Source organism: Struthio camelus, chromosome 5 (assembly GCF_040807025.1).
Source record: "Struthio camelus isolate bStrCam1 chromosome 5, bStrCam1.hap1, whole genome shotgun sequence".
NCBI lineage: Eukaryota > Metazoa > Chordata > Aves > Struthioniformes > Struthionidae > Struthio > Struthio camelus.
Genome location: NC_090946.1, coordinates 40,334,710 through 40,349,566, shown reverse-complemented (window position 1 = coordinate 40,349,566; position 14,857 = coordinate 40,334,710). Strand labels below are relative to the sequence as shown.

Below are 14,857 nucleotides of genomic sequence, written 5' to 3'. Positions count from 1 at the left end.
CAGGTGGGCTGTCCGCAGCGCTCCTCTTGCCCTGTCGTTAAGGGCTGTTACGAAGAGCCACGTCGTCGCTTTTGCAGCGTGGCGGTGAGCGCTTTAAAGCTGCTTGTGTCCGTTTGGAACAACAGAAGGTTTTGCTGTCGGCTGCGCCCCCGAAAGGGCGCGGAGTTGGGCTGCTGGCCGGGTTTGGGGGCCTTGCAGGGAGGTGTTTGCCAGGTGCTGGAGCTGATGGAGGCAGGAGGCTTCTGGCGTGCACACGCGCGCGGGTGTGCGTGCGAGGGTCCCACAGCGGGTGTCCGCGCCGCACGCCGGCGGTCTTCACTGCTTGGCGTGACCTAGCGCGTGACAGCCGTCTCCCTGAGGAGCTGGTGTCGGGGTTGTTCAAGGGAGTTATTAAATGCAGTAACAACTTTCTGTCCATGTTATTAAAAGCGGAGCGTAGACTTTTGAAGTGGAAGGTACCAAACCCTCACGCGGTGGAGACTGATGCATGTGTTCGTGTTAGTAGTCAGGGTGGCCCATAGGCCCATAGCCCCTGCTAGGGGATTTGTTCTGCTCTACACCCAGGGACTATGTTTGGATCTCTCCTTGGCAGACATTTGAGAACTATCTTTTCGTGTCTGGCAAGGGCTTTATTTATGGAAGTGTAAGGTGTGCCAGACCGTTCAGGAGCAGCTCTGGCTCTTCTAAAAGACTAAATTACATGTGCCCACTTGCTGGGTGTGGGGCAGGAGGAGCTGCTGCTGCAGGAGGTGATGCAAGCTGTGGCTGGAAAAAGTGTGTGTGGGGAGATGGGGATGAGGGACCTGCCAGCCTGTGAGTGTCTCCCTGCTCCGGATCAATGAAGAAAGCTTCAGAGGAGAGGGAGGCACAGAAAGACAGAGCAATGAAGAAGGAAGGAGAAGAGGAGGTGGTCAGGGCTGTGCAGTTAGTGATGTTGGCACTTCTTTGCTCTCTCCTGGAGCCCTTACATTAGCAGTTCCGGGGGCTTGCATGGCCACTGTCACTCTGCAGTCAGAGCACCCAGTCTTTACCGCATTCAAGTGCTAGCCCCTACTTTATATGTGGGAGGCTGAGGCACAGGACGTGTCTGGCTGCAGCCAAGTCACCTGCAGCCTGTTGCGGAAGGGAGGATTGGACCTGTGTTCCTGCATGCCTCTCCCCTTCCCAGCTCTGCATGGTGCTGGGCTCTGCTGGCTGCCGTCCCCTTCTGCCTCCCGCCACAGCTCAGCTCAGTCCAGCCAGAGCGAGCACTCCCGTGCTGAGCCTGCTGGCCAGCACCACCCCTGCACGGCTTCCCCTCCCCTTCGCACGCCGCTCTCCTGAGCGGGGCCTGGCCCTTGGCACTCCTTGTGTTGCAAAGATCTGTGTGCACAGGTGTGGGTACAGGTGCACACCTCAGTGCTGAAACACAGCATCCTGGCCCTTTGAGGTTGCACGTGGTGCAGAAGGAAGGTGTTTCAAGGCCTCTTGCAGGTCTCCTCAGTGCAAACAGTGCTCTGCTGAGCTACCCCTCCTTCTTCCTGACCAGTTACCTCCACACAATGGATGCAGTGTGTGCCTGCAGCTTCCACTGCAAGAATTACAGTTGCATGGGCAGGCACTTTATCCTTTCTGATCTCCCCTCTTCTCCCTTCCCCAAGGGTTTGTTTTCCAGCAGGCTGAGTTCAAAAAGGGCACGAGATACTGCTGGCAAACAGTCTGGTGCTAAACAAACCTTTTTAGTCGGAATCACATGGATTAGACCCAACTTTCCATTTACACACAGTGCTACCTGTGAGCTCCTCTGAAATGCATGGTGGCTGGGCTGCTAGTGTAAGGCACCTCCATATCAAGGTGGGGGTGAGACAGTATACGAAGCCGCTGCTCATGACTCTAGGGGCATATCTGGTGCAGACTGCTGGAGCTACTTTGACTCTCTCCTTCAAGGAGAAGCCCTGTCTGTGCCAGACAGCAATCTGAGAGCTGGCTGCCTAGGAGACTGCCAAAGACACCTTGTCTTCAGCCAGAGGTGAAGCTTGATGCACAAAGTCCTTGGGCTTCTCTGAACAGCATATCTAGAGAGTGCTGTTCTGTCCCTGAGTGAGAAGCTTCTTGGTCGATGCTTTCTCTTCATCCCTTGTCCCCTGCCTCCCTCCCATCCACTGACTCTTGCTTCTCCTTTTTCCATTAATCTCCATCCTGCAGTGAGCGAGTTTGGAGGACAGTTTGAGTAACAACCCAGTGCCTTTTACGGTAAATATGCTACAAGGGAGCACTGCTTGGGGGGGGGGGGGGAGGGGGGAAGTATACTGCTGTTCCACGCAGCAAGACTTAAATTGCCTTGGCTTATAGTTCTTACTGGGGTGGTAGGAGGCAAAACTGGGTTAAGGGGCTAATTTCTTTCTCCACTCTACCTGGAAAGATCTCTGAGCGTTGCTTTTGTTAGCACTTACTGTCAGCCTAGGTGCTGAAGGCCAGTACTTACTGGAAATGCGCTGGCAGTAACTGAGGCCAAATGGTTCCTGTGCTCTGATGAGGGGTGCAGGCTCAGCAGTAATTGCAGGAAAAGAAGCAAACCAAAAAGCAAGCAGACTCTGCCAGCCCATCGGTGGATGCAATGCTGAAGTCTAGCTTGCTTGGCTGCCAGCATTTTGTTCTTTGCTGCTCAGCTCTGCAAGACCATTTCTGGGCAGACTGACCCCAGGCAGAGCGCTGCCAGGAGCTGGCTGTTCCTAAGTAAGCCTTGCTCAGAATATGCCTAGTGCAGACCTTGCCATGCACTGGCACAGCTGAAGGCTCTGCTTCTTTGGTACATATATTTGCCTGCGTTAGAGCTGAGGAGCAGGATGTGGTAGAGGAATAGACATAATGCACTGACTCATGGCCGTATCTTGAAAGGTTGGTAATTGTGGGGAAAGGTGAGGTTCTCCCCAGCCATGTTCTCCTGCTGTACTTTGTCCATCACCACAAAGGAAGGAGCCTGCTGGCCTGAGACCTCGGAGAGGGGGGAATGCATTTTTCCTACTGTAGTTTGAAGGAACAATCCTGGTATGGGATGAGACGGTCGTTCTGGCCCTGCCCTCGCAGGAGCATCCCTTCCTGCACTGCTCAGGTCCTACGCTGTGGTGTGAACAGTCTATTTTCTTTGCTTCTGGGTGAGCTCAGGCAATCCCTTGGAATAGCTGAGGATAAATTGTGACTAGCTTCAAATAACCTGTAGGCAGATGCATGTCCAGAGAGTATTTTAGTCCCTGACACATGAGCCTTGCCTAGAATGGAAGGCCTGATTCACTCATGGTATCTCACAAGAGGCTGACACCTTTCAGGAGAGCTTCAAATCTGTGCCCAAATGAGGAAACAAGGGCAAAGCAGCACACCAAGCTCTGAGCACAGCGTTGCTAGTGATGACAGTGTGTACCTCCGATCCCAAACAGCCCTCCCAAGGCCTGGAAAGACAGCAACTAACAGGGGATGCTGGTGCTGTAGTTCTTGTGTTTCTGAAATGTTGCTGGCAGGCTTATTGCTTGAAGTGGTGGTCCGAGGGGAAGGAATCCCAGGTCGAACAAGCTGAAGTGGGGGGCTTTAATGGGCCCCGTGACTTAGAGGCCTTTTGTTGCTGTCCTCTCTGCTGTGGTTTCATTACCCTTCCCAGAGTAGTGGAGACTCGGCACCTCAGGAGAGAGGTTCTTTTCTGCTTTCTGGCAGGAACAACACGTCTGCAATGTGTGCAGAGCCCTACTATGAGATAGTGACCTCCTCCTGCGACCAGATGCCTTTTTCAGAAAGCCATTTAGCGCTCCAGGCTGTTGCTTGGATAACTCTGTTCACCAATTCATTAGCAGTTGCAGTCCCTCCTGTAATATCCCAAATCTGCCTATGTTAAAGGCTTAGAGAGAGAGGCAATATCTTTTAATAACTGTGTGATGCAGTTGGAAAAAACTTCTGGACATGCAGTTCTCTGGTGGCCTGGATTAAGAGAAACACTTCAAGGGAGAAATTCATCTGGTTCCCTGGGTACTGAGGGAGATGGTGCTGTTGCAATCGCAGCACTTGGGTAAGTGGGGCAACTGCTTGTGGTTTCTGGTTCTGCCTTTTCCCCTGCACCCTGCCTGCATAAGCTGTCTCTCTTGCCTGCGCTCCTTATCTCTTGCCTCACCTTTCCCCTGCCCCGAGAAGGTGGGTGACCCTGGGATCAGTCCCACCATGCCACAAGTCTTGCAGGTCCCATGCTTGGTGCTGTGTAAATAACTCCAGGTGGCTGACTTGTAGCAGTTGATTGTGAACTCCACCCCGGAGATTAGACTCTTGCCATATGTGTTTGGGAAGTTTACTTTTCCTGTGACCTTGGTGGCAGTGCTGTGGAGGATCCTGCTGGGCAGCGCTACCTTGTGTAGCAGACACGTGCCTGGCTCTCCTCACTCTATATTAGCTGAGCTGAAGGTGCCTTCAGTTATCCCGGCTCTTTGTTATCAAAACTGTTCAGTCTCGTTCCTGGCAGCTTCTGCTTCCTATTCCAGGTGGGTGCCTGAGGCTTGACTCTTACCTGGTGAACTGCTCCCTGTGAATGCAGGGCTCTGGTGATGCCAGAGAGGGGGGTTATGACTTTCCCAGTTGCAAAGGGGACATGGGCCAGGCAGATTCTGCATCCCAGTCCACACTCTGTTCCCCCTGCTCTAGAAATATTTGAGGATTCCCACCTACAAACCCTTTCATTCTGAGTTGGGAGCTGACAGATCAGGGCAGGCAGAGCAAGGATGACAGAGGAGATGTCTGTTTACTGACGTATGCCGTAGCGTTCCCGCCTGTCCATATGTGTCCTCTCTCCCTAGCTGCCTTCTTCTAGCCAGATACCGTGGGAGACTTGCGAAGCAGAAGTAGCATCGAGCTTTGTGTTGCTGGAGGAGGGTTTTGCTGAGCAATTGTGGTGCTATACTTCTTCATTGGAGTTACTGGATTTCACTGTTCAGGTAGCAGGTATTATGAAGTATTTCTTATTACAAGCCCTTGCTGAGATTGATGTTGCTTTCCTTGTTTCTTATTGTGCCATGCCAGGCTGATCTAGGATTTACTGTGGCTAGAGAGGTGTAATTGGTGCTGTGGCAGGGCTGCCTGTGGTGCCCAGTCAGCAGTGTGTTGCACACTTACTTCTCTGTTCAGGGTTTTTCAAGCAGGTGGGACAAACCGGAGAGAAATTTTCAGTAGGTTTTTTGCCTCATTTGAGGGTCCTGTTCCCCCTACATCTCTGCAATGTGTGAGCAGAGGGGGATTAAGTTTAAAAACTCCTAGTCCTCTGCCTGTTTTGCTGCAGCCTACTTGTGTGACTTGGGGTAAACTGCTTCCTGGCTCTGTGCTTCTGGTTTGGGGTTTCTCCATGACAAGGGGGTGATAATCCCTATGTCCTGCTGGGAGTAGGGCTCGCCCGTTCCAACCTGCAGCTGTGGGGTGAGTGTGCCCAGCCCCCTGGGGGCTGGAGGAAAGGGGTGTACTGGGTGAGATCCCAGCACGGGATGGGTGTCCTTTCCTGTGACGGTGGGGGAGACATGTGCAGGCTGCTCTGCGATGAAAGCCGTGTGGTGGCTTTTGACTGTGTTCTCTCTCTCCTGTGCCTTCCTGCCTTCTCTTTTCCTGCTGTGCATCTATCTGGATAGACTCTCTTGACTCCCCTCCTGGGACTGTGTAGGGTGTGTTACACGGGCTCAGGTTACTGGACTTGATAATTTAGCCCTTCATTGGCTTACGAGCTAAACGCTTGCTGCTGCTATTGTTTGGGAGGGGGCCAGGGGACTCATGTCCTTCCCCCAGCTCTCCTTCCCGCTGAAGAGTCTGTGTGAGGACTTGCGTGTGTTGCCGTGGAGCACCCTGGCCGTGTCTTTGCCAGCACTTCTGGGGACTCACGCACAGTTCTTCTTGCCTGGGTGGGAAATTCATTACAGACAGAACTCCAGTTTGGGACTGGGAACATGTAGCATGGATATTTCCCTATGGGCTGGTGGGGGTAGCCTTAGGTGATGCTGAGGGGTGCTTTGCAAAAGGCTGGAGGAAGGTACCAGAGAAAGGCATTGGGTGGTGCTGCTTGGCTGTGCGGAGGCGTGTCCTCCAGAGCTCTTTTGAGCAGTAGCTTTTGAAATGACCATCTATCTTTTGGCTTTCAGGTCATAGCGAGCTGCAAAACCCCAAATACATCTGGGATGTGCTCTCCGCCCATGAAGATGAGAACCCCTAGTTAGAGAGTGGTCCTTGCAGTCACCACCAGGCCAGCTTCTCCAGCTGTTTCCAGGTACCTTGGCAACATTGGCAGCCTCCAAAGGTTGGTGGTCTTGCTTGTCTAGTAGACAGGTTACATGTGCTCATTCCCCCGCTGTCTTAGTGCTTCTATATCCAAATTGGTAAATGATAACCACATGGCAGAGGGTCTTGGCACTGCAGGCTCCCTCTCTACTCGGCTTGGAGGTTTTGGGGGCCAGTCAGGAGATTCTGGAGACAACACTGGCACTTGTAAGCCTCTATGGCCCAGATCTCTGAAGGGAAAGACCCAAGGCCAGGGGGAGGGAGGGTGTCCTGAATCCTTGGAACAAAGTGTCGTCCCATCTCTATGGCTGTTTCAGTGGGGCTTCCCTTGAACATGCATGCCTGGATCCTTCTCCCCAAATGTTATTGTTGTTTGTTGCCTCTTTCTAGTGTAGTAGATGGTAGGTGACTTGAACCTGGGCTGAGGAGCTGGAGGAAACTCTTTGGGCCTGGGAAATGAGTAGGCCCCCTTCTGAGGGCTGGGAGCCTGTCGTAATGGTGTTCTGCCCTAACAACTTTCTTCTTTCTCTCTGTCCGTTGCACCAAGTGTTTCTGTGGGGCCACTGTTCTCAGTGGCTGCCTCTCCTACCCCTCATTAGTGCAGGGCTTGGCATGCCAGCAGGAGGGGGCCTCAGCGTGTCTGCGCCTTGATCGGATTTGTCAAGGCTCCTTCCCTTTTCTTCCTGTTCATTGAGGGCTGAAACAAAGCAAACAGAAGAGAGGAATTCCAAAGAATAGGAGCAAGGGAAGAGAGGGACGCTGGAGTGACAGGCTGCCCCTGCACCCAACCCCCCCTTCCTGCTCTGGTGGGGCAGAGCTGGAGGCAGCGCGTTTCAGGAGGTGAGGCCTTTCCCCAGCGCTCTTGTTCCCAGCTATTCTGCCAGCTGCTTTGCTCCCATTGCTGTGGAGCCGTTGCATGCTGCAGCCCAGAGAACTCCTGACCCCGTTGCCTACGTCATTTCCAGGATGAGATTGTCCCTGTCGTGCTGAAGCGCCAGCAGTAAGAGGAAAGGAGGCCTGGGCCTGCTGCCTCCTCTCAGCACAGGCATGAGGACCTAAACGGAACTTGAGTGAAACAGGCTGTTATTTGAACTGCTTTGTTTGTCATGGGCTGCAGTAAAAGGTTTTCCTCTTTACCTGTGCCAGGAAAGTTTCTCCGTCAGCCAGCCCCTAATGAGCCCAGCACAGAGCTGAACATCCTGTATAGATGCCAAGGCAGCAAGGCACCAGCCCCTCCCTAGCCTGGGGCCAGATAAGCACTTAAACAAGGCACTTCTGTGCAGCCAGGTCTAGGAAGTGGAGACAAATGTGGCTTGGCACTTGTACGGTTTCCCAGGAGGCAGGGGACTCAAGAGGGGGAGTCATGGCCAGCTAGGCCAGGCTGCCACAGGTGGAACTTCATGCTGTCTGAGAGAGCCTCTCACCTTCTCTTCCAACCCCAGGCCATCTTGCAGGTTCCTCTTCGTTCTGCCTTGGCCCCACTATGGATTGGCAGGGGAGGCCAAAGGATGCTAAGGAGCCTCAGCATTAAGTACTTGAGGTGAAATGCATCCCCACCAGTGGCCACCTTTCATTTAAGCCACAAGGAACAGCCCTTATGTCACAGTCTGTTTCATCTCCTTCTTCCTCCTCGTTCTCCCCCTTTTGGCAACCTCTGTACTCTGTGGTTTAATTAGAGAGTAGAGTAAAGTGCTTAGACTCCAAAATGTGTGTATTAGGGGTTACTAATCCCTTTCCTCAATGGGTGCTCGCTTCCTGCCTGGTCTGTTATCAAGCTGCTTTCCCCAGAGTGGAAACTCAGCCAAACTCCAGACATCCCCCTCTCCTCTTGCTTGCTGTGCAGAGGAAAAAGGGACAGAGGGAACAGGACAGCCATGGGGGAGGAAGGGAAGTGATCAATGGGCTTCTGAAACTCTCAAGGTGGGTTTGTAGTCAACACTTCTCCTGCCTTGGCTATTTTTGCTGTTCCAGGAGCAGTATATCAAGGGATTTTGGTTTCTCTGCTTGGTGTTCATCCACAAGGGCAGTTCTGCCAGTCTGTTTCCAGTGCTGGCCACAGAAACCAGCTAACTACCTTTGTTATGTTTTGGGTGTGTTTTTTGTTTTTTGGTTTTTTTAAGTGTTGCCTTCCTATGCAGATAAAAAACTTTCTGGCTGAGGAAGCACCTGTTTTGCTGTGCTAGTGTGTGCATGTGTGTTTATATGCTGGATTGTTCAATTCAGGTCTTATGCTTTCTCTATGTATATGTGTGTTTATATGCTGGATTGTTCAATTCAGGTCTTATGCTTTCTCTATGTATATACACCTCTCCCTCTGTTCCTGATTCTGTCCTGCATCCTGATCCCTGGTGTATGCCCAAATGAGCCGTGATCCAGCTTTGCACTCCTTGTGTTACTGAAAGCTCAGGGCTCCCCACAGGGCTCCTCCCAAACCAGGAAGTTGATGTCTGGCAATGCTGCTTGAGAACGGAGCTTCACACAAGCTGCTCTCCTCTGTAGAGGTTGAAATCCCTGTATAGGACACATGCTATCAGTATGAAGGGGAAGACAGACTATTTCCTGTTCCATAGAGGCACCAGCAGCATAGGAGTAGTGTGATAAGGATGCAATGGAAAGGATGAGGCCCCTTCCTGGAGTAGGAGGGGAATTTAATGCTGACGATCATGGGGTAAGCTGAGCTCTTATGCCTCCATCTTGCTCTTGATTGGGTGCTGCAGAGAGGCTGCTGTGAGTTGCAGAAGATCTGAGTTTTTGTCCTGACCCACTCCTCCGCTGCTCGGATGAGTCAGGTATGTTGTTTCTTCCTTGCCTTTGCCCTTTGGTGTCAAAGTTCAGGATTTAGCTCAGTAGTGTGTGAAACTCCAAGGATGGGAACACCCTGAATAGCAGGATGAGATTGGAAGCAGTGCTGAGAACGTGCATTAGAGAGTTTTGATCTTTGGGACCATTCTCCTTTCTCACCCTGGCTTAGGGAACTGCCTCCCTTCTGGGACCCACTTCCCCTCCTTTTGCCCCATTAGTCGCTCCCTTGTTTCCAGTTTGTCTGCAGACTGCCTTGTATGATGTTTGCAGGTAAGTTTGCAGTCTCTTGGCCCAGCCAACAGCTCTTCTTCCACAGTGTGGTCAGAGCCTCTTTGCAAAGTGTAAGCCTCTCTGTAGCTCAGGTATTACCACGGGTCCATGAAATGCCCAGGGTACCCTGAATGGATGGCAGTATTATTCTGAGCTGTTTGGTTTTTTTAGCAGCATCCCTCAGGGGAGGGCTGTGCCTGCCCTGAGCCATACTGGTTTGCTATTTATAGTGAGGTTGTTCCATTCCTCTCTGGCTGAGCTCTGCTTTCAGCCTTGCTTGGGCACTGGGAGCATCAGTGCCAGGAATAGCTCTGGGCATGGAGCGGCTGCTTGAACACATCTCCCAGACTGGGCCGTTCCCTGGTGGAAGGGGCCAGGCTGTGTCTCTGAGCTCTGGCTGTGGCTCATCCCGAGTGTTATCCTCCTCTGTGGTGTAGCTGCTTTTCATACAGGGGGAAGCGAAGAGATTTGCCTGCCTTTTGTTCTGGCACCCCTCCGAGTGCCCCTTGTGAGGTCCTGGATCCCCTGGGTTGCTGAGGCTGTCACAGTCGAATATGGCGTTGCCAGAGACCGTGTCCAGAACAATTGCCTCAGGCCTTGGTATGGTGCACTTGCAAAGAACTGCAGGGGTGTTTGTATGAAAAGTCCTGCCCCTTGCATGTCCTTTAACCAGTGGTTGTGGCCTCTGGAGAGCTTGAACTGAGTGAGGTCAGAGAAGAGCCTGTGGTACAGGAAACGTCAACACCTTCCTTAGTGCTGTTGCTCAGGCTGAGCTATTCCATCCCTTTGGTTTGTGAGGCTCACGGCTTCTCTGAGAGCAGAGCTGAACAAATGATTAATTGCTTGGTATAGTGCCCAAAATGAAAAGCCGGGGGTGGGGTTGGGGGGGGACGGACAACAGTTTGAGACACCTTTTATCTTTCATTTTAATTGTAACACAGCTGAATTTCAAACAAAACAATGCAAAATGAGACTTTTTACTTGGAAAACGAAGCATTTTGTTCTTGTCCAAAACTTGTCATGAAGCAGCAAATAGCTCTGGGTTGTCTGGAAACTGCAGTTTTCAATCAATAACTATTCAGCCGAAAACACCCAGCTCTGCTAGTGGCAATGCACTGTAGGCACCTGGGGGCCTGGCTCAGAGCCAAGCCCCCTGGCATCTTCCCAGATTTGGCAGGGAGGATGGTGTTGTGGCCTCTTGTGGGCTTTTCCAAGCAGAGCAGCAGATCCTAGGTGGCTGGAGTCACTTTGACTCCTTTTTGCTGTAATCAAGTTGGTGTTTTGCATGAGATGATGCAGACTCCACAAGCATTTGCAGGAGCTAAGTCTGGGCAGACATGCTGGGATACAGTCCGCCTTGTCCCACTGGGGAGCAGCTCCTGATGTAAGTTGTTCAGGATTGTTTCAGGGGAGCAGGGTGATTTTTGGACTCTCCTGTCAGTCCCTAGCTGTGGTGATCCAGAGACTCTGTGCGCACTCTCGGGCACAACTGACTGGAAACTTTTGGTGTCACTGCTTCTCATGGCAAGACTCCCACCCCTCTGCATGTCACAACTGCAGCACGCTCTAGCTGTGCTGATTGATGGCAGGGCTGGAGCTGGAGAAGGGCTTGCTGCAGAGTAACCTGGATAGAAGTAAGAGGTCCCGACTGCTGACCACACTGTTTCCTGTCTCAGCTCTGACCCCAGAAACTGCCATCTGCCACAAGCCTGCAGCAGTGGAAGTATATCTCAGGAAATGGGCAGAGGGTGAACAGGTATTGATTCCTGGAGCACATCCGGAGAGCAGGACGCTGTGAACCTAATGGATCCAGAGCTGGCCATTAGCTGCAGCACAGACGTCAGCAGAAATGCGGATATTAGAAACCTAATCCCAGCATGGGGAGGGGAGCTGGAAATCAGCCCAAAAGCTGCTGCTCTTCTGTTTCAAGAGGCAGCCTGGATCCTCCTGTCCCTTGTAGTGCAGCTGCACAGTGTCCTGACTTGATTTGCCACCACCACCCTGTGCCTAGCTGTACTGACCAGGAAAGTGAGGGAGGAGACATGATCCAGGACAGACACTGTGGCCTCTGTATTAGTGTCAGACCTGTGAGTCAAAGCCATGCTCCATCTGGCCCAGTGTCTCGTTGATTGCAGTGGCTAAAAGCAGGTGCTGAGGGACAAATAATAAGACATAGCCTGGCTGATTGTGATACTTTGCTTCTCAAATATCCTCTGAGACTCAAGCATTTAGTAATTCAGGGAGGTAAAAGTAGAACTGGTGTGTTGGACGCTATTTTCCTTTGAGAGCTTGCTGGGTGTCTCACCAGAACATGACAGGGTCTCGCAGTGAGAGGGGACACTGAGCAGCTGTGGGGGGCTGAGGCTCTGGGATTGTCTCCAGGTGCCAGGGCAGAGGAGTTGGAGCGGGGCTGGCATACCCCACTAGGTTGCATGGGGAACAAGGGCTTGGTGGAAAAGCATGACTGGCATGGGCGTGCAGGATGCTGAGCACCACCCCTCCCTTGACCTGGGCCTGCCACTATAGGTGCAGGCCTGGCTCAGCACTGAGGGAAGGTGGTCCCTCCAGAGCGGCACGGGGGGGGCTGGACAACACTTGGGTAGCGAGGCTTCATGCTGGTGGGGAGTGATCCGGTAACTCCGTGATCTGATAACTGCCCAAGAGGGAATTTCTTACCCCTGCCATAGGACGAGACTCCAGACAGCAGTGTTGGCATGCCCTGTGTGGGTGTCCCGGGTGGCACATCCACTACGCTGCAGATCTCCTAACAAATAAGCTTTCCAGGTCTATCCTGCTGGTTTGCCTGCTGCAATGAGAGGCAAACACAGGGTGTGTGTACAGGAGTGCAACTCGGCATACTGCTTTCTGCTGCCCTGGTGTCCCCACAAATGTGGCTGAAGGCTAGGACCAGCTGGACTCTTCCAGTTTCTCCTTGGGCCTAATAAGACGCTTAGGGCTGAGAGTCTGGGTGGCCCTATCTTGTCTTACCTAGGAGTTGTGGCAAAAAAAGGGGCACTGCTGCCTAACTTTAAGTATTGCAGGGTGTGTGGTAAACTTACGTCTCCTACGCAATGCTTGCATACTCCTCTCCTCTGACATGGCATCTTGCCGTGCTTGCCCTGCAGGGCACTACCTCCAGCTCTGACTCTGCCAAGCAGCTGAACCCAGCACCTAGTGATGGACTGGGAGACTGACTACAGTGCTGCTCCACAAAAGCAGACTGTCTCTAGCAGGGCCTCCGGATCAGAGTCCCTGCCAAGAGGAGTTGCTTCGTGATGCGTTCGTGGGGCTTCAGACATGGAGAGGTAAGCTGTTAGGCTTATTCCCATGTTAGACCTAGTCTGAACTTGCTTGTTCCCTCATGTTCTGAGTGAGGAAAGGAAATAGCCTGGTGACGAAAGTCTCTGCTTTAGCCAAGCTGGGAGCTTCAACTAAAACCCTTCAGAGACGGTTCAATCCTGTTCCCCAAGTCTTGGGCTTCTGGCAGAGAAGAGAATGTGACTTTTTCTGTGTGACTTTTGTGAAATAAAATGCTGAAGTCTAAGAGCTGTAGAATTGTTTGTAATAACAATCTTATGGGGCCTGAGAAGAATTTGATGCGCTAGAATGAGCCGTAACTGAGGCACAGGCTGACTGTTGACCCAGGAAGGTCTCCATCTTTCTGACACTTCCTTTGCAGCTTGGTTGTGCTGAGGGCGGCGGGATACCTTTGTTTTGTTTTACAGCTCATATTCATCTAATTCTGTGGCTGCTGTTTGATCCCATCTCTTGAATAAGGTGGCTGTTTTTTCACAGGTTAACTTTTTCCAGTGAAATATGAAAGTGAAATTCCTACTTAAGTTTCACTTATCATAAGACTGGGGGAAGGAGGGGTGCAGCGATAATCCAGAGCATGGGGCTTTAATCCTATTTTCCTGGCCAAATTCCATTCCGCCTCTGTAAATTCCTGCAGCTGCTCCACTCCGAACTGCCTGTGTGGTATTCACCAGCTGGCATCATCCTCTTCAAGTGGAAGCATCTCAGTGATGGGGAAGGGAGACAGGAGGATGACCCCTAACTGTAAAGCTGCTTGTCAGCTGGGTGCTGCAGTATGTGATTTAAAGGTGACCTGTTGAACAAGGAACTGGCCCATCCCATCCCATCTCTTTGGAATGGCAAAAGAAGTTGTCCCCAATTGCCTCTCTTCAAAGTGTGGTGCTTCTTCTCAGTTGTCAATATTGCTGCATAGCTTTATTTTAGCTGTCAGGCCCTTCCTCACTTCCTGGGAGCCTATAAAGCTGCTGCATTGTGCTCATGCTGAGGCAGTCTTTTTAAGTAGACCAGCTCTACTGTTGCTGTCTTCCCAACTCCAAAAATGAGAGCTGGGAGAAGGATTTGCAGCTTCTGTTGGCTGCAGCTAGGTGGGACAACAGGCCATACAGCTCTCCAAAGTCACACTGCTCTCCTGCGTGACCTGGAGCTCTTAACTGCGGACAGCCAGGCAACCCCTTTGCTTGTAATGCCTGGGGAGCAATAAGCCTTGAGCTGTCCCTGCCTGTGCCCCTTGTGGCTGTTGCCCTGTCACTCACAGGCAGTCTTGCTGTGACCCGGCATCGCCTGTGCAGGCACACAAGTGGCTCCAGAGGCTAGAAGGGGCAAACACACCGGCCCCGCACTGGGCCCCCTCCCAGTGAGAGGCTCTCGCACTGCAGTGCTGTGGGAAAACAGGGCTGTGTCCTCCTGTGCTGGGGGAGGGCAGCTCATGCCATGCAAAAACTCCCTGTGCCAGCTCTCCCTAAACATTAACTGCTCACCTGACAGTCACTGGGTCAGTCAGTAAGAGCGAAGGCCAGCCTGGTGAGGGGCCCTCCTGCAAAAAGAGGGGATCTTCTGGGAGTAGGGTGCCGGCATGGGGGCAGCTCTGGGCAAGATGGTTGCACTGCTGCAGAAGTGAAGGATATTTGTGCACGGAGGGACAGCCAGCAGGTAGCAAGCTTTGGGCTCCTGCCCAAGCCTTGGAAGTTGGTGCAAGCACACCTGGCTTTCCTCTGCCCCTTCTCTTTTCAGAGGGAGTGCCCAGGGTTTCTTTGTCCTGCAATGCCCTGTGGTGTCTGCGAGTGGAAAGGGGCCCTGGCCATGGGCTGTTTCTGGGCCCTCAGAAGGGAGAGGTGGAGAGATGACCTCTCCAGCTCTGTGCCCGCGCCTGGCTCCAGTCCAGTGGCCTCTTTGTGCTACCCCAAGGTGGGAGGCCTTGCTCTCAACATGACCCAGTGTTTGTGCAGCTGCCCAGCTCTGCTGGAATGACACTCCCGTGTCCTCTGACTACTGCCTTGTCACTGGAGGTGAAGGGGGGGGAATTTCAGACACACAGTGTCTGAGGGCAGACCAGAGTCCTGCCTGCCTTTTCCTAGGTGTCTACTGTGAGCCTTCTGCATCAAGAGACTGGGCTCGGGTACCCAGGAGCTTTTCTTGGTCCTATTTGCCGTGTTCCCAATCCCTGCCGAAGCAGGAGCTGCGTGGCTCTCCTGCAGCCAGGTCT

At 52.5% G+C, this 14,857-nt stretch overlaps 1 protein-coding gene across 9 annotated transcripts in view; it reads left to right on the top strand.

The window, feature by feature from the left end:
- Positions 1-14,857, top strand: part of LARGE2 (LARGE xylosyl- and glucuronyltransferase 2) — a 30,001-nt gene that overhangs the window by 386 nt on the left and 14,758 nt on the right. For 2 of the 9 annotated variants that reach the window (XM_068945833.1, XM_068945838.1), the window contains exon 2: positions 6,132-6,286. The exons of 1 other annotated variant lie outside the window; for it this stretch is intronic. The gene's annotated coding sequence lies outside the window, so the exon portion shown is untranslated. Of the gene's footprint in view, positions 1-2,184; positions 2,233-4,808; positions 4,954-6,131; positions 6,287-8,984; positions 9,057-14,857 lie in introns of all 9 variants that reach the window. 6 more of the 9 variants (XM_068945837.1, XM_068945834.1, XM_068945836.1 and 3 more) reach the window with 6 other exon arrangements.